Source organism: Poeciliopsis prolifica, unplaced genomic scaffold, assembly GCF_027474105.1.
Source record: "Poeciliopsis prolifica strain line A6 unplaced genomic scaffold, Auburn_PproV2 SCAFFOLD002, whole genome shotgun sequence".
Taxonomy (NCBI): domain Eukaryota; kingdom Metazoa; phylum Chordata; class Actinopteri; order Cyprinodontiformes; family Poeciliidae; genus Poeciliopsis; species Poeciliopsis prolifica.
Genome location: NW_026562377.1, coordinates 19551622 through 19578345, shown reverse-complemented (window position 1 = coordinate 19578345; position 26724 = coordinate 19551622). Strand labels below are relative to the sequence as shown.

Genomic DNA, 26724 nt, shown 5'->3' with positions numbered 1-26724 from the left:
AATAATAATAATAATAATAATAATAATAATAATAATAATAATAATAATAATAATAATAATAAAATGAAGGGTGAAACATTGGCACTTTCTAGAGCTGCCACAAAGGGGCCATGTGGTTCTTATGCATTTGTAACTCACCTCAGGGAGCCAGATGTTACAGATGTTTCTCACTGGATCAGGCAGACGCATCACCTACAGAGCTACAACTAAATGAACTTTTAAGGAGCTCATGATGAGATTAGGCTGCATAGATAGATAGATAGATAGATAGATAGATAGATAGATAGATAGATAGATAGATAGATAGATAGATAGAGATAGATAGATAGATAGATAGATAGATAGATAGATAGATAGATAGATAGATAGATAGATAGATAGATAGATAGATAGATAGATAGATAGATAGATAGATAGATAGATAGATAGATAGATAGATAGATAGATAGATAGATAGATAGATAGATAGATAGATAGATAGATAGATAGATATGTCACCTTCTAACTCAAGTGTTCATGTCTCGTGGGTTGTCCTGTTTGCGTGTCAGTAAGCATGCCTGGCTGTCCCTTGGCAGTGTGAACCCCCTCACCCACCCACCTGTCCCCTGTCTCCTCCCGTGGGGAGCACAAAGCGGCCCCTTGTCACATCTGACTCACTTAAAGCCTCTTTATTTCCTCAACGCTTGCTGCATATTTCCCCCATTTTATGTGCGCGTTGTCCGTGTGTGCTGCTCGGTGTAGGCCGGGGCTTTGTCTTCACGTGCAGGCCGTCAGCCCACGTGGTTACTAAGACGCACAGCGTCATGGGTGCAGCGCGCCGGGGAGTGATGCCCCTAAACCGATATAAGACCCTTAATAAAGGAATTGATGGGAAAGCCCAGCTCTTATCCATAAACTATGAAGTCTTGTGAGTGTTTTCGCTTTTAATTGCCATTTAGCCGACTTGTTCTTGTTTAGCCGACTTGTTCTTGTTGTTGTTGTTGCTTTTGTCCTGAGAATAAGTTGGGAAATGTTGGGTACGTTCTCAGCAAACATGTTTTCACAAGCAAGTGCTGTAAAACTATTAAATAGGCCCAACGTAGCTGTTTTCTCTCTTTATGTCACCGCGCTGTTAAAGTGCATCGCATTCCATAATACATTTATGTGACAGCAGTTCAAATTACAGTCTAAACAGAAAATCAATGTTTTTACTATTCTTCAGACTTTTCTCGACTTAAGTGGATTTTTATTTGGATTGCCTTTCTTTAGTCTTTACAGTACCTAAAGCATTGTTTGAAATATTGCTCTGAGTTGTATTATCGCATGGATTACAGTAACAATGTCTTCAGTTTAAACTTTCTATTTTATTTAACAACAGTCTTTGCTGTGTGCACTGTGCTGTTGACCCACTTTGCCTTAGTTTTTTTTTTTTTTTTTTAATATTGACTCTAATGCTCAATTAAAAGTAGGAGCTGCTGCATGATTGTTATCAGTGAAGTTCTTCCAGGCTAACAATTCACATCAGAGTATCTTATTGCCATTGCAAGCTGTTCTAAAAAGTGTCTAAAGCAAGCAGGAACTTTTTATTTGGGTTGCTCAGATGATATGAAAACAAGTCAAAAATAATTTTTTTTTTTTGGAAAAATTATTTTTATACATGAATGTGATAAGTACTCCAAAGTAAGGAACAGAAAACATGCATGAATGCGTTATTGGATTAAATCAAATCAATGAAATAAAATAGTGAACACTTTCTTGCTTTATGTAAAAAAATAAATTAATTAAAAATAAATAAATAAATAAAAAACCTGACACCCCCCGTGGAAACAACCAAAACAAACAAACAAACAAAAAAAAGAAAGAAAAGAAAGGGAAGCCCAATGACTAATAATGTCCTGAAAGCACCTCGGTTTCCCTTAGCTTGTCACTATCACTAAATTACTGAAACAAAAGCAGCTCCACCCAATGAGGCAGGACTGGATTTTTCTTGGAGGTCACATTGCTGACATTTTGCTGGAAGCCATCCTATACTGTAGCCTATAGGGTGGCTATACTGTTTATATATATATATATAAACAGTATAGCCCGTGGTGGTTTGTCATTCTTTCAAACAATGCGCGGATTAATTCACTCAGCGGTGAAAACATTCCTGGTCTTGCGGTCTGAAACAGGTCGATGTGATCTGGCATTTAAAAAGCAACAATGAGGCGCCGCGGCGTGCGAGGGGCCCCGCGCTGCGGAGGAAGTGTCTTATCTCAGCTCACGAGTTGTGTGACGGCGTGTGGCACTTTTGGTTTTTGACGCCGTGCTGCGTTATTAGCAGAGCGACACACGGTTATTGGACGTCGTTAAGTCTTCCCGTCGGTGATAGATGGACGTGTCATCATCATCATCATCATCATCATCATCATCATCATCATCATCATCATCATCAGCGGCATGACTTCACCCTGCAGATGCTCGTCAGGATTCAGATTTTTACACGAGCGAGCTGAAGTTAAAAAAGAGGAAAAAAATTCCCCCAAAACAGGCTGCTTTTTTTCTTTTCTTTTCTTTTTTTTTTTGTTTTGGAGAAGAGAGATAGAGAAGGATGGTGGACTTTATATTGTGATAATGGAGATTGTTTATTATCCTTAGTAACATGGCAAACCAAAAGACACAGAAATACGTTCCTGTTTGTACGAATATGTGTGTGTGTGTGTGTGTGTGTGTGTGTGTGTGTGTGTGTGTGTGTGTTGTGTGTGTGTGTGTGTGTGTGGGTGGTGTGTGTGTTGTGTGTGTGTGTGTGTGTGTGTGTGTGTGTGTGTGTGTGTATACATAAACACTAATCTCACTGAGTGTAACCTTTTTTTTTTTTTTTGTGGGTGCGCGCAATTACGCGCGTCTATTAGAAAGGCAGATCGGGAGACGGAGCGAGGGAGGCGCGTTCATGCAAGGCGGATTGCAATGGCTCCATGTGACCAACAACACAGGCAGCTCCCAGCGGCGGCCCCTTTAAGAGACGTGGGTTAGTTTTTCTCTTTGGTTATCTAGCTGTATGAGTTTATGTAATATCATAAAGCTAGAGAACCGAATGTATAAACTAATTCCGCAATCGTCACGGCGGAGCGAGCTGGAAGCGGAGCGAGAAGCGGGGTGGTTGTGGGTGGGCAGGGGGGTGGTGGAGGTGGAGGTGGACTGCCTGAGCTGGCTGGATGAGCCGATGGATGCATGCGTGCACGGAGGGAGGAATGCGGCTTGGCGGATGGAGAGCCCCGCGGTGGATCGCGCCGATGGAGCACCTTCCTCCTCCTTGGAAGAGCATCGTTGCGGAAAAGAGAGGCGATCCTCCCTTAAAAGATGGATTCGTGGGACTACATTTATTTATTTATTTGTTTGTTTATTTATTTATTTATTTTTGATCAAGAGGGATGCTTGGAGTGACAGTACAAGCTCCATTCGCTAAGGGGTGATGAGGATGATGAACGCGCTGATGCTGGTGTCTTAATGGACCATTCCCAGTTTGGAACTACACGGCACGTGGCCGCATGTGCCGTTTTTTTTCTTCTTTTTTTATCCATTGCTACTTGGACGCCGCTGAACAGCAGACACAAGGTGAGATGTGCACGATGTCAGAGGCACCCGATTGGAGGACTCCTGGGAGTCACGTGTTCTGCCAGCAGCCCCAACTGTGCCTTGCATCTCTGAAATGGAAAGGGGTATTAACAACGAAAAGTAACTGCAGTGTTGTACTATCATGCTTTGGTGCATTTGCACATCAATACAAAGTCTCATTTGAAGAAAAAAAAAAAAAGTTGTCATGTGCAACAGAGAAGATGAGATGCCATGTTCAGGGCTTGACATGTTTCTAAAAAGAGAACAAGTAGGCAAGTTTCCAGCTGTATATTCGGTGTGTGTTGACATGGTGTCAAGATAGGTTTTTTTAAAACGTTATTTCCTTAAGATCACACACAATCTCCATCATTACATTCACGTGGTTTAAAGTCCTTTCAATAAGAAACTTTCTGAGATAATCTAATTCTTTTATTTGAGACTGCCTCTCTCACATGCTGCTGCACACTGACGGCTAGCTGGCTGCAAGAATGTTTCTGAGCTTCTCTCCCACTTGCAAGAAGGGGAGAGAAGCTGTTAGGAATCTATTACATTTGGGAACTACTGCACCCAGGGAAACCCAAGAAGCATGTCTTAGCTTAGTCATTAGGTCTATATGTCTTACGATACAAAGGAGAAAAGACATGCTTTTCTATATATAAAAATGAAAACAACAATTCCCACATTTTGCTTTAGATACTTGTAAAGTAAATGATATTTTTACTCAAAGTGACTCCACTGGACTCTCCGACTGACCCACCTGTCATTGTGTCAAGCTAAAAAGAGAAAATGAGACAGTTCTCCAGTTCAGTCTGTGCTTGTCAAAGGTAAAATCTTATGTCCCTGGATTTAACCAGATCTTTGCCACCATTAGCAGCCCTTTCAGGCCTGATTCCTTGGAAAAGGTTCTGAAGAAGACTGCAGGTCAAACACAAATTGTAGATTAAGTACCCATTTCAAGTATTTGCTGTTTTGCAGACAATTGCTGATGGTGCTTATTGGGCTTATTTAAATGTTTAGGATAAAAGAAATGCAGCTGTGCAGTCTTTAGGATCAGACTGTATTTTAGCTCCAAAATGTCAACCAGATTGTTAGAGATTTGATGTATATTTTTAAAAATAGAAGATGTTTTACAAACATTTTCCAAAGAAAACTTTGACATACAAGGTGAGGTACTTTACTTTTACTTTATTCAACAGACTCTCATGGTCCACAAGATACACAACAACACAACATAAAAACAAGAGAAATGAAAAAAAATACAATAAGTTAGTCATAAGAAATATAAATATAAATCTTATAGAAGACTTGTATACCAATGTTTCCAAAGAGCCGACTGGTATCTTAGCGCACTAACAGAAGGCTGTGAGAACATTACAAGAAGATTGTTCTGTGAATTACCCAAACGACACATAAACTTGTATATCAGATTTCTCAAAAGGGCCTGAAATGTTCTGACATGTGCGTTACAGAACATTTGACTTGCACTGCTGAACCTGGGTTTCTTGATCAAAATTCTCAAAGAGTCATTATAAGCAACCTTAAGCTTCTGCATACTAGTTTTTTTAAATTTGCACCACAAAGGAGCTGTATACAAGGATGTACAGTAAGCTTTAAACAGGCTTATTTTTACCTCATCAGAGCACATGAAATTTCCTCCCCAAAACGTTTGCCTGGGCGTATAACATGCGACACTGCCTATAGATGTCATCATCATCAGAGAGCTGGTCTGTGATGTAGTGACCCAGATACTTAGTTTGGAACAAACATCTAACTTTTGCCCTGACAGAAAAAAATCAACCTTGTTTTGCTTTGCTGGTGATTTTGTGTAGATGACAGTTTCATCACCCAATTTCTGACCAGGGTGTTTATAATAGACACCTTCTTTGTTTTCGGTGTATTTTGGTGACTGCATTCCATCACCACACCACAAAAGTCACTTAGCCTTTTTTTTTTTTTTTTTTGCATGGATGAAGCTATACAAAGAAGTTATTCCACATCTGTAAGGAAAAATGTCAAAGATCTGAAAACTAATGTTTCTCCTGGTCAAGATCTATTGACCATCAAAGTATCAATCTATTGTTTTTGTTGTTTTTTTTTCTTTGTACAAGTCAAAGAACTTTTGTGAGTGAATCACAAAAACAGGCTTTAAGAGACCCACCTTCCCTAAAATCTGACCATTATACTGAGACGGGGTCAGTGTGGTCACCTTGGCCTGTTTTTAATAACCCAGTATGTCTTGCAACACGACCTGTTTCTTCTCTCCATCCAAGTCGAGGAGGGGGCCGTCTGAGTGAAAGGTTTAACTCTGCAGCGGTAAAACCTGTTGAATTTGAACAAGTCATTTGTGTTATGGCTTCTAAAGCTGTGTGGCTGCTTGTGTTTCTGCTTGTGTGCTGAGTGTGGGTGTGCAGCAGCACAGATCCTGCCTGACTGCCTGCATGGTGCCACAGGCCCCTGTTTGCACTGCATCACAGATCAGAGAAGATGCTAGCACTGCTGCATCTTTGTGCGGCTACAGGCCTGTTTGTGTGCCCTGGCATAGCCTTGCAGCTTGCGTTGACACTTTTTGGTTTTAAATTGTAGTTTCAATCGATGCTATTAATGGTCATTTCATGATTTGCAAATGTGCTGTTCAGAGGCATTTAGTGTAATTTGACCAAGGAGCGGGACACCGACGTCTTGCTAAGCCTGTTAATCCAAATATTCTAGTATGCAAATTATTTTAAGTACTGAAGTCAATATCAAACGCCACCATCGGTCTCTCTTTCGTGATTTGACAAAAATAACCCCTGAAATTGAATGTCAGAAGCCCATGTTCTTACTGTATGTCCCTTAAAGATAAAGGTTCAACTCTGAGCCGGGGATTTATAACACAGCGTGATCCGTCAGTCGCAATTGTTCTACACCAACAAGGCCTCCCTCCCCACGTTCGCCCTGTTGCAGCAAAAAAAAAAAAAAAAAGTTAATGCATTGCTGAGGCTAATAAATGGAGGATATGTGGAGAGCCCCTTTGAGATTCAAATGCGGTCTGGTGAGCGTTCACAGAGGCAGGCTAGACGTGTGTTTTTTCCCCACATTAATATGTGCCTGTCTGGGGCGTGAGGAGGAGGCCTCTACGCACCAGATGGAGCCCAGTCTAGACTGGGTCTATCTCTTGAGCACCTGCCATAAGGCTGCATTAAACATTCCATTGTCTTGGTGATTTGTACGTCTCCGTTTGTACATCTGCTTGAATGTCCTTTATAGTGTCTACTGCCTAGATTTATTCCGCACGCGTCAAGACGGCCGTGTTAACGAAGGACACAAAGTGATGCAGCAGCAAGTTAGAGAGATTTAAATCTGTCACTTTCGCAAAGTTTCGCCCTCTGCTTCTTCCGTTCATTTCGTTTGCCCGTGGTGCACGAATGGATGTGGCGCTGGCGCGATCAGCTTGAACAGATCAGGCGTACTGTGTTCTACCCTACACACAGAGCCATTGTTTTAGTTTTACAGCCCTGCTGCAAGCTCACTATCCCACAGATGTTATCTTGATTGTGTCACACTCGGTCACTAGATTCCACTGCGGCGTGCACGAGTGTGGGCGCACAGGCGTCCCCGCATTTACACGCGTGCTTCCTCGGACGTGTTTATGAGCGTGCGCGTTATTGCTACACCCAGAGTGCCTCGTTTTTTGTCACTAAGGGCTGTAATAAACATGACAGAATACAGTGGGCTGCGGAGCAGGTCTTTTTGCACACTCAGAGATTTGCTTTGATTCCATCACAACATGACTTATATGTTTGCAGGAGAAGCCTTTGCAGAGGGTGTCTTAATGTCATCATTGGAAACTACTAACTTGCTGTTCTTGTTCTTCTACTTCTTCCTTCTCCTCCACGGCTTTCATCCACAATTGACAGCGTTTGAGTCTCAGTCATCTGAATCCATATTTTGTCATCAGCTTCCTGTTGTCGTTTTTACCTTGGATTTGCAGTGCCCTATATAAACCTTTTTCTCTGAACTTATGTATTCTGGGTTTGGTAGCCTAGCAACAGCCTCTGACCCATGCAAGAGAAAGAGGGGGGGGGAGAAAAGGGCTGACATGCAGGCTTTAAACCCACGGAGGACGTCAGATTTCAGTGGATGTAATCTTTGAGCATTTTGTGTAATCGCTTGTGAGGTGTGTTTCTCTGTGTTTCTCTGTGTGCATGTCTTTGTGTGTTTTATCTGGATTTACAAGCCGTGAAAGAAAATGGGCAGAAACTCCTTGCCGGTATCTGAGAAAGAAAATTAGCAAATTTTTCGAAAGATCTATCATTGCATCATTTTTAATACTCTTTCTTAAGATTTACTAAAAGGCAAAACTTTCCAACTTTTTACATTTATTCAGTGGAGCCTTTGTGAACAATGCTGTGTCTTGCTCTAACACAATTTATTAAATAGTATCTTTGTTGAAATTCTTTGCCAACATTTCTACTTCAAGACTAAACATCTTATGTTATATTTATTTGCAAAAATCCTTCATGAGAAGAAAAGCTTCTTCTGTGAGATATTAAACATTTTGTTTGGGAATGTAAGCATCATTGGAGCACTTTAGTAAGAATAGTGTTTCCGTGTTTTGCAGTAAGTGAAGTCAAGTCCTACAGAAATACTCGCACCTCATCCGCAGGCCTGCAAGCGACAGACAGCCGACCTTCTGGCCTGAGGAGCAGAGGTCAGCGACGGGGTCAGATCATCGCTGTGACGTCAGAGGTGAGACAAAGTCCTGCTCTGCTGCACCTGATCTGCTGTTGTCCTCCCACTTGAACTTGAACCGAGTGCACAAATCTCTCAAACAACATGACCAGAGGAACATTTTTTAAATTTGGCACCCTGAATAACAACTCTCTGTTTATTTCATACCTCACACTGTATGAAATTCCCAAATGATAAACCTTGAGTATAAATATCATGGTAAAAAAAAAAAAAACATACCTTACTGCTTTTATTTAAAATTGCAAAGGCCATATTTAGGCCTCCTGCTAAAATACAAAACAGAACAAAACAGAACTTTATTATTTTGGTGTTGATACAGAACATGTAAAAACATATAAATAGGCATTTAGCTGTAATCTTCAAATAAATGCACCTATTACCAAGTATATTATTTTGTTTTTCTGCTCTTTACACAGTAGAAAACAAAAATATTATCTGGTTTATAATTTGGGTTTGCTGCTCACATAGAGGCTGATAAATAGATATTTAAAAGACAAATGTTGTAGGTGGGAGAAATTCTGAAGGTCTTTTGTCGGCTCACTGACATGCAGTGAGTCAGAAACTGGGAGAAAAAGCTGCTTTGTGATATTCTAGATTCTTTGACTTCTTATAAGAAAAAAAAATAAACCATGCAAACGGAAGAACAGCTAAACCATATAGTGTAACTTTTTGATATCTTGACACACTTTCAAGTGGTTCACCCTCATGTTTAGGATGGATATTTACTAGTTTTATCTCCTCGACTTCCTCGTCAGTAACCTCCGACCGCATTCTTCATAACGTTTCAATTTGTTTGATTCTTCAGCGTCGGCAGATGAATGGAAGGGAGCCACTTGTGTAAACCATATTTTTACACATTTGTTCCAGCTTTTTTTTTTTTTAGCCTGAAAGCATATAGTAGCTGTGTGGTTTAGTCTGATATGTGTGAGAGGTGTGCTCAAGCAGAAAGACTGACAGGGTGGCTACGTTACTTACTAATTCCCTCTATCCATAACTTCTTATTCTTACTTTTCTGTATTGAGTCGTATGGAGAAAATAACCTATTTTTTTTCTCTTTCGTTTTGTCAAGTCTTAATGATTTAAAAAGTCTTTGCACTTTGACATAAACCTCTTTTAACGCCCTTACAATATCAAGAAATAGCTTTATTTCTCAAACTTTAGAATTTTTTATTTCTATCTATTAATGTTCCACATATTTCATGAGCTTGCACCAAAACTCGGGTTTTCTACCCGGCAAAACCCGGTTCTCACTGTGTGTTTTCGTAAAGTACGTATTATGTTGAAGGTGATGGACGGCTGAAGTTTGCGCCTCGCTCGCTTTCTTCTCAGTTTCCCTCTCAGCGTTGAGTGACAGGACTAAAGATTACCTTCACTTTCCTGTCTGCTGCAGCAGGCAGCGAACGCTGCTCAGCTCGTGCATGCTCAGCCTGCTGTGGAGAACAAAGTGGAGGGAGAGAAGGAGGCCGAACAACTCGTCGAGATATAGGGGCCGCCGTAGAAGAGAGACAGAAGAAGTGATTTATTTATTTTGTTTCTAATTATTATTTCCCTTTAGGGTTAGAAGATGAGCGTTCTGTGACTTTGGCCTGGTTCTATATCAGCTTTTCTCCCACCTCATGAGAGAAGAGGTTGCGTTTGAGAATCAGACAAGAGAAGATCAGAGGATATTTCACAGCCTGTGGCTATCCTCCTCCATCGCGTTCGACCACCTCTTAAAGCTCCTTTCGCTTTGCCTCGACTCAATGAGGGCTGCCGGTCTACTTAGTCAATATCATATCCACAAACTAGTCAAATCGATGCAAACAGGCTTTGGCTGGACACGAGCTTTAGAAGTGAAGGCATAGCTACCGGCTATGTTTGATACAGAGATATAATAATCCAGAAGTGACACTCGTTGCGTCTTCTTTATATTTGTAAGAGCATATTAAGAGCTCGCATGCAGACGTCTGCATTCCTACTGTGTTTTCCTCCTTAAGGACCTTGCGGGCAGGTTATGGATTTGTTTCTGTAGGAAGTGCAGACAGCAGGATGTGCGATTTCACACGTCAACACTGTTGCTTTCACAGTTGAGTACTCTCATGTATATGGAAAGAGTCAAAGACGAGGGAAGTTTTAATCCGCTCATTTACAGTACCTCAGATCCAGTTGACATCTCTCACTCTGGCACATTCCTCTGTGTGTGCTGTATCTCAGTCGCCCCTCCACCCCCCCTCACCTCCTTTGCCTTTGCCATTCTCTCTATTTGGGCTCATCTCGCCATCACCGCCACCCCGGAGAAACCAATTTAGACTGCTGCTCCACACCGTCATGGCATGTTGGCCAGGGGAGATGGAGTTCTTTCAGGTCCTTGGCTACAACCTCCCCACGCCGTCGCTGCCCCCTCATGCTGCCTCTCAACATTTCCTCAACACGGCTGGTGTCCCAGCCGGGCAGCCAGACAGAGCTCGGCGCCACTTCTGAGAATCTGTTGGAGCCATTCTGCACATTCTGTGACGATTCAATAGCAATTTTAAGAGATTTAGATTTCTCTTAAATGACTATAAATAACATATGGTGTCACATGGGAATGATAGCACAAGAAACATGTCGTTGCAAGAGGTTCCTGCTGTTTTCAGTCTTATTTAGGAGGAAGCTTTGAACAACAGCTGGAAACAGTTTCCAGAAAGTTCGTACATCTCTTTGCTTTCTCTGAGTTAATTATTCAACACCACTCTAATGATGACAACAACTAAGAGTTCTTCCCTCAGTAACAACTTCCACCATGAAGAGTGTTATTGTAAGTGCTCCCAGTTACTGCTTTAGACCTTGACATACCCCTGTACATCCACATCCCCGTAGTGCTGCTTTGACTCATTAATAGATGTTTGAAGAATCCTTGAATCTGTTTTGGCAGCCATTTGTACGCTTGCTCATACAATGTGTCACTTATTTCCCATAAAGCTGCTCCTCGGGAAACCTCCTCCGTGCTTTCCCCTCAGGACCTCTAGACTAGCGGCAGCAGCAACTAGCAAGCACCTGGTGGAACTGGGAATCTGCCAAACTTGTCACACTTCTCATAAAAGCTTCTCAGTTCATAAGTTATATTGACCAGTCAGAATTATTATACTTTCCTCTGAGGTCCTAACTTGCCCCAAAAAACATACCATACCCAGTCAATGGAAGTGTGGCATTTTTATCACTATGTCCATATATTATGAAAATATGTTACCAACAAAACTTAAATATAATAAACTGAAAGGAAAAGATGCTCCTCTTCCACTCTAAGTTTGTTGCATAAATGTAAAACAACAAATGAAAAAAGGCAGAAACAAGTAAAGCCTACATGATGTTCAACCCTCAAACCAAACGCATCGTCAAAAAGCTATTGTTTCGTCAAGTAACAAACCGATTTAAGCAGCTTGTTGTTAGCTGATTTCTGTTTTTTTCTTACTGTTTGCACAAACATCCCTGCTTTTTTTGAATTGATGGCTGTGTTGGGTGAAAAGAGGAGGCCTTAGATGGCTGTGTGTGGGAAGCCAATGAAGTGCAGAGTGGTGGTGTAAGTTAACATAAATTCAACGTCAAATTCAGAAAAAAAAAAACAAAGGAAAGGAGAACGTCAAGAGGACAGAGGGAAAAAATGTTTGACAAGTTTAACGAACATTGGGGAATTGGGAAGTTTGCTTTTATTCAAGAATAAAAGTTGCTTTTATGTACTCTTTTATTTGCATTGTTATTTGTTTCTTTAGTTCAACCTTGAAGCACTGTGGCCTCTGGCATCACAATGCTGAATGGTGGCAGTATTAAAGATTGGTGGTGGCTGTGATCGTGGGGTGCAGAAGGGTGACGGACAGAGGAGGGAGAGATTGGGGGGGTCCTCTGAAAGGCAGCGGGGCTACAGACTGAATGGAAAGCAAAGGGGTGGGGGGCGGACACAGGGTAGAGGATGGTGGGGACGGGGGGCATAAGCAGCAGAGGCAGGTTGGGGGTGGTGGAGCTTCATTGGTTCATTGCAACGGCAGAGGCAGCTGTGAAAAGAGGTCTCCCCTTTTTCCCACGCCCGGTCTGATGCGGACACTCCGCTTCAGCCGGCTGGGGTCAAGTCACATTTCTAATACATGCACCGGGCCTGCGGATTCTGACAATGCATACACGCCGCTCATTTACTTTATGTATGCACACAGACAGAAGCACACACTTGTATATACATGGGACGAGGAGGCGGAGGAGGCTGGGACAAACAGTCTCTGTGACAGACGAAGGCGGGGGGTGTGGTGGGTTCGTCTTCGTGGCAGGCAGCGATTTCTTGACCGTCGGCAGCATTGCCTCATCTTCATCCTGCAACCTTACAAATTAACAAGCTGCAACTGAGCTCACAAACACACATACAGTTACAATTTCAGTTCGTATAAACGCTTGTTAAACATTAAAGATTTCAGACTTGATGATGTCAAGTCTCTTTGGCATAAGAACATATTTATTGGGGCTTTCTCTAGTTCGTACCAGTAAATATTCTTGTTTTTTTTTACAAGTACATGTCTTAGCTGCTTTTTACAAATTATAATCATATTCCAGGGAGGGGGATGTAAATGCTTTGTTCTGAACTCCCCAAGCCCCCCAGCACTACCACTCCAGTGCCAGATGCCCTGCTGTATTGTGCTGGTGCCGGGGTGGGGTGAGGTGGAAGGGGGTAGACGGGGAAGCGAGCCCCCTTCCTCTGTCTGTCTCTATGCACCAGGTTGTCACCCTAGTTGTCTGTCTGTCAGGACAAGTGTGGGAAGGAAAAACATTCAGGATGGGAAGGGGGTGACGGTGGTGGAAGTTCAAGGAGAGGTTCAGGGTTCCTTTTTTTTTTTTTTTAGGGATGGGAGGGAGAAAATTTGGGGATTCAAAGCTAAAGGAAATGCAGCTATACCCTCGAAAAGGTCACAGAGGAGCATTGAGTAGGAGGAAAGTTTGTGTGTGTGTGTTAGGTTGTTCTGGCCCTTTTTAGCAACATGTCAACAAATTGAAATTTGTACAAGTTTGCTGGTCTTTGCCTTCCAGTAGCTCAGTCTGGACAACACAAAGCATCTCAATAGCAATAATATCAAGAAAATATGAAAACATTTGTTTGGTTTGTTATAAGTTCTGTACAATACGTGTCAAGTTGTGCATCACTATTGAGCTACAAAATGCACAATTTCAGGTAGAGATGCACAAATTTACCAAACTGTATATTTGAGAGGCTCTGATATTGTTTTCACAATCATATTTCAATTGGATTATCCTAATATTGTGCAGAACTACTTTCAGGCACCAATATAGGACACTTAAAGGGTAGATTTTAATTTTGTCAGTGCTCCCAGTTACCTTGATGTACCTCTCTACACTTTAAGAGCTAACAGAAATGGCCTTTTTTCAGTGAAGTCATTCTGTGGTTTTTATTTTCTTTTTGAGGAATGTTACATGTATTTTTATCTTATTTGTATAATTCACGGTTTGACTTTGTAAGTGAAACCCTTTCTGATATGAATAACTTCCCAGTTGGATTCCAGTTTCCATGTGAGTGTATGGATTTGCTTTAAGACTCACACTGAGTCTATCAAATCCTGCTTTTACGTGAATTTTTCTAAATGACCACTGTCCTGCAAGTTTTGTACGCAACCCTGCTCTTACGCAACTGGACCAAATGAATTATCTGCACGTCCTCTGGTTCTGCAGACATCTGGTAGTAAGCTTCTCATTCCCTTCACTGAGGGAACTGTATTAAGGTCAATTTGACCAGTTTTAAAATCACTATCTTTTCTACCCTTGTATACACTGACATCATTAACAAGCACATGTTCTGTTCTACGTAAGGAAACCAAATGCAAAATAACAGTTATCGCCTTTACAGTGGTTAACACTTCCATTTTCAGTGTTTAAAGGCATAATTTGTCAAATGTTGTGGGCTGTGTCAAATATAATCAATTTCTCAGCTCACAGATTGATTTAATAGAGTATAATTTCCATCTGACAGCTGTAAAGTTCAACCCACCAGCAAACAAAGACAGCAGGCATCTTTTTCAACTGGTAAACATTTATTAGCATGCAGACACAAATCTCTGTCTTTCCTCCCTTCTTTGTTTTGACTTCATTCTCACCATGTCTTCTGACGACTGCCTACTTACTCCTGTTTCTTTCTTTTGCAAATCCTCTCTTTTTTCCCTCTTCTTCTCCCCATACCCTGGCTGTGTGAAGAGGTGATACCAGTGGGAGACAATGAGGAAGACTCACTTAATTAGCTGGACGAGAAGATGCTTTGTGGCAATTACTGAGCACAAAGAGACAGGAAAGTATGGCTCTGTAATGCGCTACTGCGTGCATTTGCCTGCCTGTTGTGGCCCCCGAAGGCAGGTAGGCCTTTTATAGAGAGAGTGAAGGCAATAACAATGGAAGACAGGATGTACTCCACATGTAGTACCATTTCCAGTGCTTTTACAAAAAGGGGCAATGGATGCTGGGGTCTCTTGAAGACTGGAGATTTTCAAACTCTATGATCTCCACAGATGGATTATGGGTGGGAAATGCACATGTCTGAGTGCATTATATGTGCTTAAATTATACAGCTGTAGGTGCAAACTTTCAAAATGTACCTCTTTGTAGTGTGTGCTGTGCTGAATTACATTCTCTTCATGTAAGAGCTTTGCAAAAAAAAAATTCTATCTATCTATCTATCTATCTATCTATCTATCTATCTATCTATCTATCTATCTATCTATCTATCTATCTATCTATCTATCTATCTATCTATCTATCTATCTATCTATCTATCTATCTATCTATCTATCTATCTATCTATCTATCTATCTATCTATCTATCTATCTATCTATCTATCTATACACAATCAGACTTACTTAATCTAAAAATAGAGGTAAAATAACTATTTGGTGAATTCTGAAGTGCAGGTTGCTGTGGTATGTATGTGTAGGATAGCTTGAAATCAGTAAGAGTTAGTCTCAGCCTTGGAAGGGACTGAACCTTCTCTATTTTCTGATTTTGAAAAATAATTGCCAAGGACTCCACTTGCTATCTTAGCACATCGGGGTAACAAACTCTCTCCTCTGGACTGAGACTCAAGCATGTTGCGTGTTTCTCAGTCCTTTTCTCTCTCTCTCTCTCTGGCTCTGGAATGAAAGTAAAAACACTTTTTTTATTCTTCGCACTGCTGTATGCAATTGGTCATTTGTGTACAGCATAGTCCAAGGACTGCAAAAACACTGTAGATCTTGTGTAATTCTCTTTCTGGTTTCTTTCTTGATGGTGAAGAGGTGGAATCAATAAATAGTAATAAACAATAATAAACAGTAGTCATCTTTTAAAGTCAAACAATAAATGTGTGGAGTTGGTACATCTGATTGCATAACATGATTACTTGATAAAAACAAAATTTTGCCCTTAATCTGCTTGACATTAGTTGACGTTCAAGGTCAGGGGAGGTTTTTAGAAACTGTGCAGCCCATAAAAACAAGCATAAAACACACACACTCTAACACATGGTGGTGGCGAGAGCACCTACTGTACTTAAGGGAACCGTGAAGTCTGCTCTACAGCAAAAAAAATGTCCTAAAAACGAATGTCCAGCCATCAACTTGTGACCGTAGGCTTAAAAGCAGCTGGTTTGTGCAGCAGGACATTGCCAAATAAAGTTTTAGAGTAGCCTGGTTAAAGTCTAGGCTGAAATGCTGTGCGGCATGATCCTGAACAGGCCATTAGAGATCAAAAACCACCCGGTGTCGCTGACTTAAAACAAGAAAAAAAACAAAGTTTTTTTTCCCCCCTTTTCTAAATGAAATTATCATTTGAAACCTTTGGTGCTGTGTGACCTAATTGTGAAGATTCAACAAGCCTGATCAGAAAAAAATCAAGTCTTTTCACCTCCTTTTCTATTTTTATTTTTTTTTTATTTTACAATATCCCTTCAACAGTTTTCAGCCAATTAAAAAAGGAACCCGAGCTCTGTTTAGACCTATAGGATATGTGTAAAACTCTTTCAATATTCATAATAATTTCAAACTTGATGAAAATCTGTGTTTTGAAAAAGAAGAACTCCTATTCTTACCTTTAAGGTTTAAGTTAAGACATTTCCTGTCTCTGGTCACCCTGTTGTTTTGCGCCAAACTGGAAATGCTGTCTACCGTTTCTGTTTGGGTGTGAGCGGCCCCGCTGCTCGGTGTGGTTTTATGTTTCTGCATCCGTGCGTGTATTTGTGTAGAGTTGGGCCTGGCAGGCAGCGTTCTCCTCCTGTGGAGTGGCCCGAGGGGATTTCTTTCATGAAGTCAGATAACATCCAGGCGACCCCCTCTTCCCTTTTTTATAAGAGTTCCTTAACCTTGATAAATGAAGTAGAGGCGGGAAGGGAGCGAGGGAGTCAGGCTAGGTGGGAGAGAAAAAGTTGTGGACTGTGTTGGGAGATGAAGCTCTGATGGAGGGAGGCAAGCTAGAGAGAGATAGAGGGAGAGACACCAACTCCCTGTCCGACTTGCTCTCAGGATCAATAACGTTCGGAGAGCTGCTGAGCACTCCTGTCTGGCAGCTCTACCGTAGGGGATGGAAAAAACAGAGGGAGAAAGGGGGGGGGGAGCAAGAAAAAGGGGTGCTGAAAAAGCTTCTCTATCTCCATCTTGTCATTCTTCTCCGATGGGGTTGGGGGAACTGAGGACGTGAAGCAAGCTGGAACGAAGAAAACATGGATGAAGGTTGGAAAGGAGATCGTGAAAATTAAAAAAAAAAACACGCACACAAACACACACCATCACGCCGAGGTCTCCTTTTTTTTTTTTTTACGGAGCCACAAGGTTACCGAGTGTCGATACAAAAGCGCACAGCCCTCCGACAAATGGGATTTGGCATGTTCAATCAACGGTGCTGCCAAATCCCTGTTGTTAAGTGTTGCAGAGTCATATCTGTCTGCAGCAAGCCTGAGCTATGCTACCTGGGTCCGCTAACCGTCCCCTAAACACCCTCTAAAGTCCTCAGTAATAGAATTATCTGCCACTGTTGTCATTGGATTTTAATAGGTGTGTCTTCTGTGGCACGAATGGCAAACAGTGAGGCAGTTGTCACGCTGTACACCTGTTGTAAAAAAGCCTTTTAGTGACTCCTCCGCCGGAGCCTCGAGGTCACGGACACCTGAGCTCTCCTCCCGTTTCCTTTCACACTCTTCGACTTGATTTGCCTGCTTGGAGTTAAAGTCTTTCTGGTCTCTCTCCTCTGGCCATTTCAGCTGTCCTGTGTCAGGCCTGATCCTTTCATCTCCTCTTTTCTAATCCTGCGTCTAGAGAAACCTTCTCCACAGCCCTCCTCCGCTTCACATTGCCCTTTTTTTAACTTTGTGCCTCTTCTCATTTCAGCGTGTCCTCCTTCTTGTCTTTTTCCACCCTCTTTATCCCCCTTGATCATCCCTGCCTTTCCGTTTCTTAAGCTTTTTTTTTTTTTGTTCTTTTTTCCCCGTGACGTCTGCATCTTCCTTCCTCCCTTCTCTTACTTCTGCTGCTCCTGAATTAAGTTAGTGATCAGTTGACTGCCCCTATCATTGGTAGAGAGCAGGTTGGTCCTCCCCTCCCATGAGGGGGGTACATTGTCTGTACTAGCTGACTGGTGTAATGCTCCTACCAGGGACAAAGGGCACCACCTTCACTACTCCAGCCACCTTTGAAGTGGAATTAGCCCCCTGATGAGAACCATAAGCTGGCCTGCTCCTGCCTCCTTGGAAATTCAACATCATACCTTCAGCTCTTTGCTTCCAACTTTGGGCTGCCGGGATTTTCTTTCTGTTTAGGAATAAGGCTCCCAACTTAACACACACACAGTTCTTTCCACAAGTATTAAAGTTAGTTCTGGGATACTGTACCCACGCCAGCAGTTTAACTGTTTTTATCGCTTTTAAGCGTTGATGCTTTTGAAACTAAACAAATCAATGTCTCTGGTTGGATGCAAATGTTGCAACCAGTGCTACTGTCTTGCCAGATCCCTCTTGAAAAAGAGACTAGGTCACCATAGCAAAAATACTTGTAGTATTTTTGATTGTATAGACACTTTTCAATTATATCATATAATCTTAAATGAGGTACGAAGTTTAGATACCTTTAATTTGTGGCAGTGTTAGGATTAAGCAGCCTGTAGACCATAATAATTATGACATGTATGTATCAGGCCTGGTCTGTAATGCAAATAAATCATAATTATATTTAAGTGGTAAATAAATGGCTAAAATAGAATTTTTAAAATGACAAAATAATGCTTAAAATAAATGCAAAAACATAAAACAACATAAAACATCAATAATAGGTTGGAGGGTGCTATAAATAAATATAAGTAGTTATTTATCTACATTGAATATTTAAATGCAACTAATGTTTTGGGCCAATTAGATTGTGAGTTGCTGAAACTTGCACTGACTTTTCAGCTGTAGCAAAAACCTTGACATTTAATTGTTTTTTTCCTTGTATTATTTTGCAATAAAAAAAAGTCTGAAGTGCACGACTGTGCCCTGGTTTCTCCCACATCCTGTGCGTTAAGACCATTGAGTACAAAGCCTCCACTAACCTGCACATCGTACCTCATTCACTCTCTCCGCCTCCCTCTTCTTCTTTTTTTTTTCCCTCAACCAAACGATCACACAGGGAACGAGGAAGTAAGGTTGCTATAGGAACAGCTGGTCAGAGTTTACCAGAGGGGAAACAAACAAAGTACTGTTCGTGAGAGCAGGTTGTTCTGGACAGAAGGAGCGCTGATACTCTGGGTGTGAGTGGGCCAGCGTGGGTTGTGTGTCATGTGTAGTAATTGACTAGATTCGTTTGTGAATCTGGGTTTTCTAGATCCGTTCAGTCTCGTCTGTACTGCTGCTGTAGATCTGCTTATCTGTCGAGAACCTTCATCGGATTTTTCAGAGGTGTTGTGGTGCATTTATCTTTTAAAGGAATCCAGCAAAATGCTTGTGATCCCAAAATGTTCCGCAAATTTATTATTTTTTTTTTCAAATTGCATCCGTTTGAAAAGAGAAAAAAAAAAGCTCTCTCACATACTTGGGCAACTGAAGTATAAGCAGAAATCTGCAGTTTATTCTCACGCCTGTGTACAAGCCCCGACTACATTCTCTTTCAGTGTTTTCTCTGCCCACAGTGACTCTGCAGTTTGGACATAGATTTTATTCAGTATAAATTTCTGTCAACCTGCCTGACTCTAAAGCTGCAGCTAACTTCCACATCCCTTCCCCTCATCATGCATCTCTCAAGCTGTCCTCGTAATCATGTGAACAAAATGTATTGAAACTATTGAGATGCATGCAAACCCATAAAAATGCCACCGTGCCTTCCAGCCCTCCATCTGCATCCTCACACTCTTTAATGCCCATTTACCACCGCATTCAGCAGTTTGAGTGAGTCTTTCAGGCTGTTTTCTTTCACCTTCAGTTCCCCATTTTTATTTGCCCCTTGCCAGTCCACTGGCAAGGGGCAAAAACACCCCCAATCTCATCTCCTCACCAAGTCTACCCCACTTTTACGCCCCCATCCTCTTTCTGCCATCTCCCTCTGCCAAGACTGAAAGATAGACAGACGTACTGTTTTCTCTTTCTTCGCCTTTCACCCTCTCCAACCTCCTTCCATCCATCCTGCCTGGACGGCCACAATGCAGGCGCTCTATCCTGCGGCAGGGAGAATGCAGCCCTGAACTAACAATATTACCAAGGCTGCCTGAATGCCGCCGAGTCCCATTGTACTCTGTCAGAGGGGAGTTAACACCCATGTCTGAGCCCAATGAATAGTATTATTGTGTCTGAGACATACGCCGCACCCCGGGTCCCCATCTATGTCCCCCTAACTCAACCGGGCTCCCCCCGTCCCAAACTTGCTTCCCTTGTCCCAACAGTGTAACTCCCCCACTACATCTCCACCCCCACCAGCCACCACACCACAACCTACACCCCCCCCTCCGCCACCTCCGTAACAGAAAGCTCCAACTTCCAAAGCCTCCCCGGCCCACCAAATCCAAGTGTCCGCACTTTACTTCTCTATTCCCCTGGCAGTTGGCCCACGGATTTTGTAAAGTCCGTTTTGTAAAGCGTGCAGAAGGGTGGAGAGATGTGGGTCACAGCCCTGTCCCCCGTTCTCGGTTCTGTAGCGACATTGGTGAGGGCATATCGTCGATTGTGCAAGTTGGTGCGGCGTGGAGGGGGTTGAATTTGGCTGTAGCTCGTTCTCTCTTGAGAAGCACAATAGGGCCATGAATCCTCAAAGAAATATCCCCCCCCCATCCCAGCTGCTATTATCATAAGAAGGGAGTTGCTGGACCCATGTGAATAACTCTAGATGATACAAAAGATGGGATGTTTTCTTTTTTTTGCAAAGTTTCTATAGCACACCCCTGGCCTGGCCAAAACATTTCCATTCCATCACACTCACTCTGCCACAAACAAGAAAAGGCCAAGACAGAAATTTCCGGTCAACTTTCAGTACTGCTTGTATTATTCCTTATGAACACAATGCCTTTTAAAAACATTCATGCAAGGACAAGCAGTATAGATAACGAACGAAAGTAGCAAGCATTTGTATTTAGCAGCCCTGGTAGCTTCTTGAACTAACTTTTCGCTGGAATTACAGCTGTAAGTCTTTTGGGGGTATGTCTCCCACAGCTTTGCACACAACAACTGAACGTTTTGGCCATCCAGTAGTTGCAAAGTGTCCCAAATTCAGTTAGACTGTATGGAGAGCGACTATGAAAAAAAGAACAACTAAGACTTACCATAGATTCGGAGCTTTGGACTGATAGATTAAAAAACGTTTAGTTTTGGTCTCATCTGACCAGAGCACTTTCTTCTGCGTGCTTGTTGTGTCCTTTGCATGATCTGTGCAATCATGACTTTTCACGTCGTTAGCAATGGCTTCGAAATAAAGGAGACATTTGTGGAGCTTGTGATTATTAGTTATCATTTCGACAGGTTTTTTCCAACTGAGCTGTCAACTCTGAAATTCCTCCACAGCTACCAGGGGCCTGGTGGATGCATCTTTAATGCTTTCCTTGTCTGCCCTGTCAGTCCACTCAAAAGGCCCTGTGCTGACCCTGCTTCAGACTTCTTCACAGCCTTGTCTGCTGTGCTCTTTGGTCTCCTTGATTCCGATGGTGCATCGATATTTATAATTGTGCCGAGATTGAATCACAGTAAGCTGAACTCTATTTTTAAAATGATTTTGCAATTATGTGGACAATTATGCAACAAAGTCCCTCCAAAATGTGCTCATGTTTTTGGTTGTAATGTGAGCAGATTCCTCACTTTTGCAGGGCAGTATTTAACCTTTTAGCCTGTGGTCCAGCAAGAGAGCAAAAGACTGTGGCTGTTGAAGAAACACTTTTCCTGTAAATACCACACTTTTAATGTATTCGATTGATGCAGTAGTGATTTTTATAATGGGTCCACTCTCGCTGTATTCTGCTATCTGCAGCACATCGACTCTAATGGCTGAGAGTACATTGGCAGGCAATATGTTACTGCCTGACACACTTAACTCTCTGCAGTTTCCACCCTCGAAGGTTAGCAGGTTCATATTACCAGCTGGGAGAAGATGCCAAAATCCTCACCCTTGACTTGTTGCTGATCAAAGACCAGAATTGACACTTAGAGTGGGGAAAGAAATATCCTGAAAGTTGAGATTAACTTGTTTCTTTTTCCATCACTGTCTGTGCTTGTTTGTGTACAGCTTGAGAAGAAGAGGAGGTGGCGGCGGAGGAGGGAAAAGAGAAGCAGAGTGGGTGGAAGAACGGAAGAAGAGGAGGATGGAAGCAGTTTGAGGAGGTTGTTCGAAGCGGGTGAACCCAGAGCAGGTGAACGCAGCTGTGGATCGCCATGGGCTTTCTGTCTACTTCCTCTTGTGGGCCAAGCTGCTCTGTACTGGGGTTCCGAAGACCCAACAGGGGCCAGCCAAAAGCTGCAGCGAAGCGGGCAGGCTAGGCCAGGAAAGAGGCAGGTGAGCCGGGTGAGCCGAGCTCCCGTTCCCGCCGGCTAGGAGTCTCCTCGGCAGAGCAGAGCAGCGCGGAGCAGCAGAAATCAATACCGAGGAGAGAGGCGAGCAGAGGTTGCCCAACACCGCCTGCAGGCCTCAGAGCCCAGGGACCAACCACCACCACCACCACTACTCCCAGCTCCTGTCTACCAATTCTCCTTCTATCTCTCTCCTGGAGTTCCAGTACCGGCCAGGGCCCTCACCTCGCAGCTGCCCTAATCACAGTGTGTTTGCCAGAACATGCACACTTACGCGCAGGAAAGTAAAATGAAAAGAGACAGAAACTATCCTGGTGTGTGGTTCAGCTGGAGGTTTTCCAACTCTGCTTGATAAAACTTTGCCAAAGACACACAAGGCACTGGTTGAAGAGCGAGCCGTGACGTGGAGGTCCCTTTCCTTCCGGCTCCCACGCTCCAATTAGTCATTCCACCTTTACCTTTTCTGAATGAGGATGCTACGGAGGACGTTGCAGCTCAGTGCTGTTTCCAAGCACGTATAGCGCACAGTATTCCTAAGATCTCATGAGCCCGGATGAAAGGACAATTTGAACTTTTTCCTCTCATCTACTGTATCAGGCAGAAGCTGTCTTTTCGCCTTAGATTTTCTTACCCGCACAACAGCAGCTCCCTTCAGAGGATATGGCAGTGCAGTATTGATCCGTGAGGTGGAAGAGAGAAAGGCGGGTTCAGGCTTTCATACCTCTTTCTCTTACGGTGTGTGTATGTGTGTGTGTTTTGAGGTGAAAGGGGGGATTGTACCTGAAGTCCACTTACTGCTGTGCAGAACGGATCCAGTGACAGCACAGGTGAATGACTGCTAATTGAATGAGAGCTCAAGTGAAAAGGACCTTAGTTTGACAGACTTGTTCCTCCTCCGTATATGCAAAGCCCTCTGAAGTTCTCACTCAGCATAGGAAAGTAAAAGCAGAGGAACCCCTTCACATGGCGCCTGGAAGACGCATCCTCACTAAACTTCCACTTGTAGAGTTCGTGCTGTGCATGTTTGAGGCCTGGATTAAGGTTTTTGCCCAAAAAACCTGGAGATATTCTCTTCAGATTGACATTTATGGTGAGTATAAGTTTGATGTTCTCTTTTATGGCAATATTGCACACAGGGTTCCTACAATGTGTCTAAATGTCTGGCAAAAATAATTTTCCTGGTGTGTATAGGTATTGAAAAGTATATAAAATTGAGATCGGAGACATAATTCTTATTTATAAAAAAGGTCAAATGTACAATTGTCAAAAATATGAGGAGAGTTTTATTTTTGATTTACCCATTTGTTGTCCAATGCAGTGATATGATGTTTATCATATCACAACTTTTTAGGCCTCTTAGATTCGGGTTTTGAAATTTTAAAACCTAATGCGTAAAATAATGTTTAGAAAAGTCAAATTTCAAATGTAGACTTCATGAAATGTTTCAGCATAACATGTATATAATTTAGTGATACTGTTACTTTTCTATGTTGCCAATTTGCAGCAGTCATAAACATAATCTTGTTTATTCATTATCATAAACATAATCTTGTTTATTCAAATTAAGTTATAACTTTATTATTGGTGTTATCTTTGTAAAGTACAGTTTAATCCTGGAAATTCACTAAACACAAAACCATTACAACTAAGATAAAAGTGATCCCTACATCTTCATGATTTTCATGTATTCAAAGATATCTCAGTTACTATTCAAGGTAAGACTATTAGTCGATAATAAAAGAAAAACTAAAAATTATTTATATTTTTCATCCTATGTCCACTCCAGATAAAGTCCAGTGAAAGTATTAAATGTTATTTAGGTTATTATTTTTTATGTCTATTAAATATTTTCTTTCTTTAAAAATATATATATTTTTTTACCATTGTACTTCCTGTAACAGTTCCCAAAAAAAAGGTTTTGTACTGTAAAAATAAAAAAAAAAGGTTCATAGTAGCCATCTTGGATTTTTAGGTAAAGTTCAATCACCATAATGCACACGGCAAGCAAACATTCTCATACATGTTTTTAAGGAAAGGTCCAACTTTGTTCAAGAAACAAATGTGCCAGAAAAAACGTTTTTAATAGTATTGTAAGTAAAGTTTTCCAGGGTTAAACTGGCTCCTTTTATATGCAAGGCAAGCTTTACACTGCTCTCTTTTTACATTACGCTACAGAATGAACGCATTACCTAAATCTAGAATAGAATAATCAAGTCCAGCCAAGTTATAGCTTTAAAACAAGTGCACTTTACCACTCTGCTGAACTGAGAGCCAACATGATTCCTTGTTTTTTTTTTCACTACTTGCAGAAAATACAAATATCAAAACCCAATTAAGTCACTGCTTTGCACTTGAATGTCCGGCACACTGGAATGTAAGCCAGAAAAAGTATGAAATTGTGAACCGCGTGGGAACGCTGTGAACAGAAATGAATGTTTAACTTTTTTCTGAGAGTGTTATTAGGAAATATTATTCCTGCCTAAAGGGGTATGTGTCTATTTAAAGTTAAAGCAGACACCTCCTGTTGTAGCTGATCTCCTCAGTGAGCCCTGGGCTATGATCGCGCTGTCACACAGCCTGTCGGAGGAGCTTGTTCTGGTTGCGTGTACCAGCGAGGATGTGAAAGCTCGGTTTCCCCCTCTCCTGCCAATCTCCTGGCACACAGATAGAGCCTGGCGCCTCGCTACGCCTCAGCCTGGCAGCGGCCCATGCTTACAAAATGGCCGATTTCTTGTCTGCCAGCTGTCTCCCTGAACCAAGATGGCGCTCGCTCGGCTTTCTAATGCCCGCTGTTTGCCATCTGCCCCGTGATTGTTAACGGCTATGCAAATATCTTGTAATTGCTTTTGCATGTGCGAGATACTTAACCCCCCACCCACCCCTGGCTGTAAATAGTGGCGGGAGAATAAAAAGGAATAAAAGAAAGCGCAACCCTGGCCGATTGCTGATTGAATACGCAGCGGGAACAATTAGCAAATGAATGTTGTTACGCTGCTTTTGATTTTCTTTTTCCCTTTAAGCTCACCTTATTGTGCATGCAAATCACCGATGCTGCTCCGCCGCTTTGGATGCTAGCTTGAAAAACGCAGCAGCACCTCGTCTCCGTCTGAGACTACGCTCCCGTGTCTCCTCATTGTGCCATATGTGACATCTGTGGTTGGCTGCATCACAAGGGTGCCCTGCCTCCTGTGACAGGCAAAAAGCCCACACTGTAAAGGAGAAGCAGAAGCAGAGGGTGAGGCATAACATAATGACCTCATTAGCATGCTCGGCACTCCTTGCTATAGGCCCCGGTGCTGTGCAGCGCCGTGGGACCCACCGGTGTACGCCCTTCTCACAGCACTCAGCATGCAACATTGTGTTCTCCCCACACAATGCGGCACTTCATACAGGCTTTATTACGCCTTGTCAAAGCACGGGAGGGGCGGGGGGGTCAGCGGTATCAGTGCAGGGGAAGCAGGATCCAGGCTGCGTACGTAAAGCAGGGGACGTCTTGGCGCTTAACGGGTTTTAATGTGGCGTTAGCCGCTCTCATAGAGCCGCTGCGCCTTGACATATGTGTGTTTATGTTTGTATGGGTGTCTCTGTGGCTTATGGTTGAGTGTGTTTATGCAATTGTCTGCTTCATTGTCAGCTCCCGTGGAATCTCTGGCTGCTTTCACCTGTCACTGCTAATTAGTGCAAAGGGCTGATTTGGGGAATTGTCTAGGTCCTGAATCCCGGCTACTCATCCACGCTGAAGACCTGCTGTTTGGCATCTGTTCTTAGCCTGAAGTAGGCTAGCTGCAAACGCCACACAAAGAAGCATACTTTTTGATCACTTAAAATGTAATCCTTTTTTTTTTTTGGCATTATTTCTTGAGCTTGCATTTCTTTGTATGCTATAGCTAAGCGTTAGCGATTGCAATTAGTGGATGCAATTTTGAGGGAATCGTTCAGTCCTCATGAGGTCTACGACTGGATTTTCTTTCCAACTTCAAACCAAATACGCTTTACTGTGCATTTTGAAACATGACCACAATCATTTTTTTTTCTTGTAAACTAGGTGGTAGATTTCCCTTACCAGCAGTCAGGTACCTGCGCTCAAGTGGATTGCTCGTTTCTCTTATCGCCTCCTCTATCAGAACCAGAGCTTCTCAAGCTTCTCCGCCTAATCAGCCCACACTGAACCACATTGAGCTGAGCTTCATCTGAGCTGGTTGGTGAATAACACTGAAGCCTCTCCTGTGTCAGCCTGGAGAGTCTTCAGGCCCTCTGTGTTGCTTTGTTGGAGTAAGGAAGAAGGGGATGGGTAGAATCAGCACTTTATAATTGACCGTCTGTTTGGATGAAACAGCAGGAATCAGAAAGTTTTGCACATTGAGAGTTTACTAAATGTGATTAATCACTAATTGGTGGTTGGCAGAATTTCTGAGACGACATGGACAAACGGTAAATATCT

General features: G+C 42.4%; 2 long non-coding RNA genes across 5 annotated transcripts in view; one reads left to right on the top strand and one right to left on the bottom strand.

Moving 5' to 3' along the window:
• Nucleotides 1-26724, top strand: part of LOC129372706 (uncharacterized) — a 49888-nt gene that overhangs the window by 8093 nt on the left and 15071 nt on the right. For 3 of the 4 annotated variants that reach the window (XR_008607281.1, XR_008607279.1, XR_008607278.1), the window contains exons 2-3: nt 8174-8301; nt 22003-23373. This is a non-coding gene — a long non-coding RNA (uncharacterized LOC129372706). Of the gene's footprint in view, nt 1-2982; nt 3574-8173; nt 8302-22002; nt 23374-26724 lie in introns of those variants that run through there. The other variant, XR_008607280.1, reaches the window with a different exon arrangement.
• Nucleotides 15148-18907, bottom strand: LOC129372721 (uncharacterized). Its single transcript, XR_008607283.1, has 3 exons — nt 18854-18907; nt 16368-16978; nt 15148-15432 (listed from the first exon to the last, which is right to left on the bottom strand). It is a non-coding gene; the product is annotated as an uncharacterized LOC129372721 (long non-coding RNA).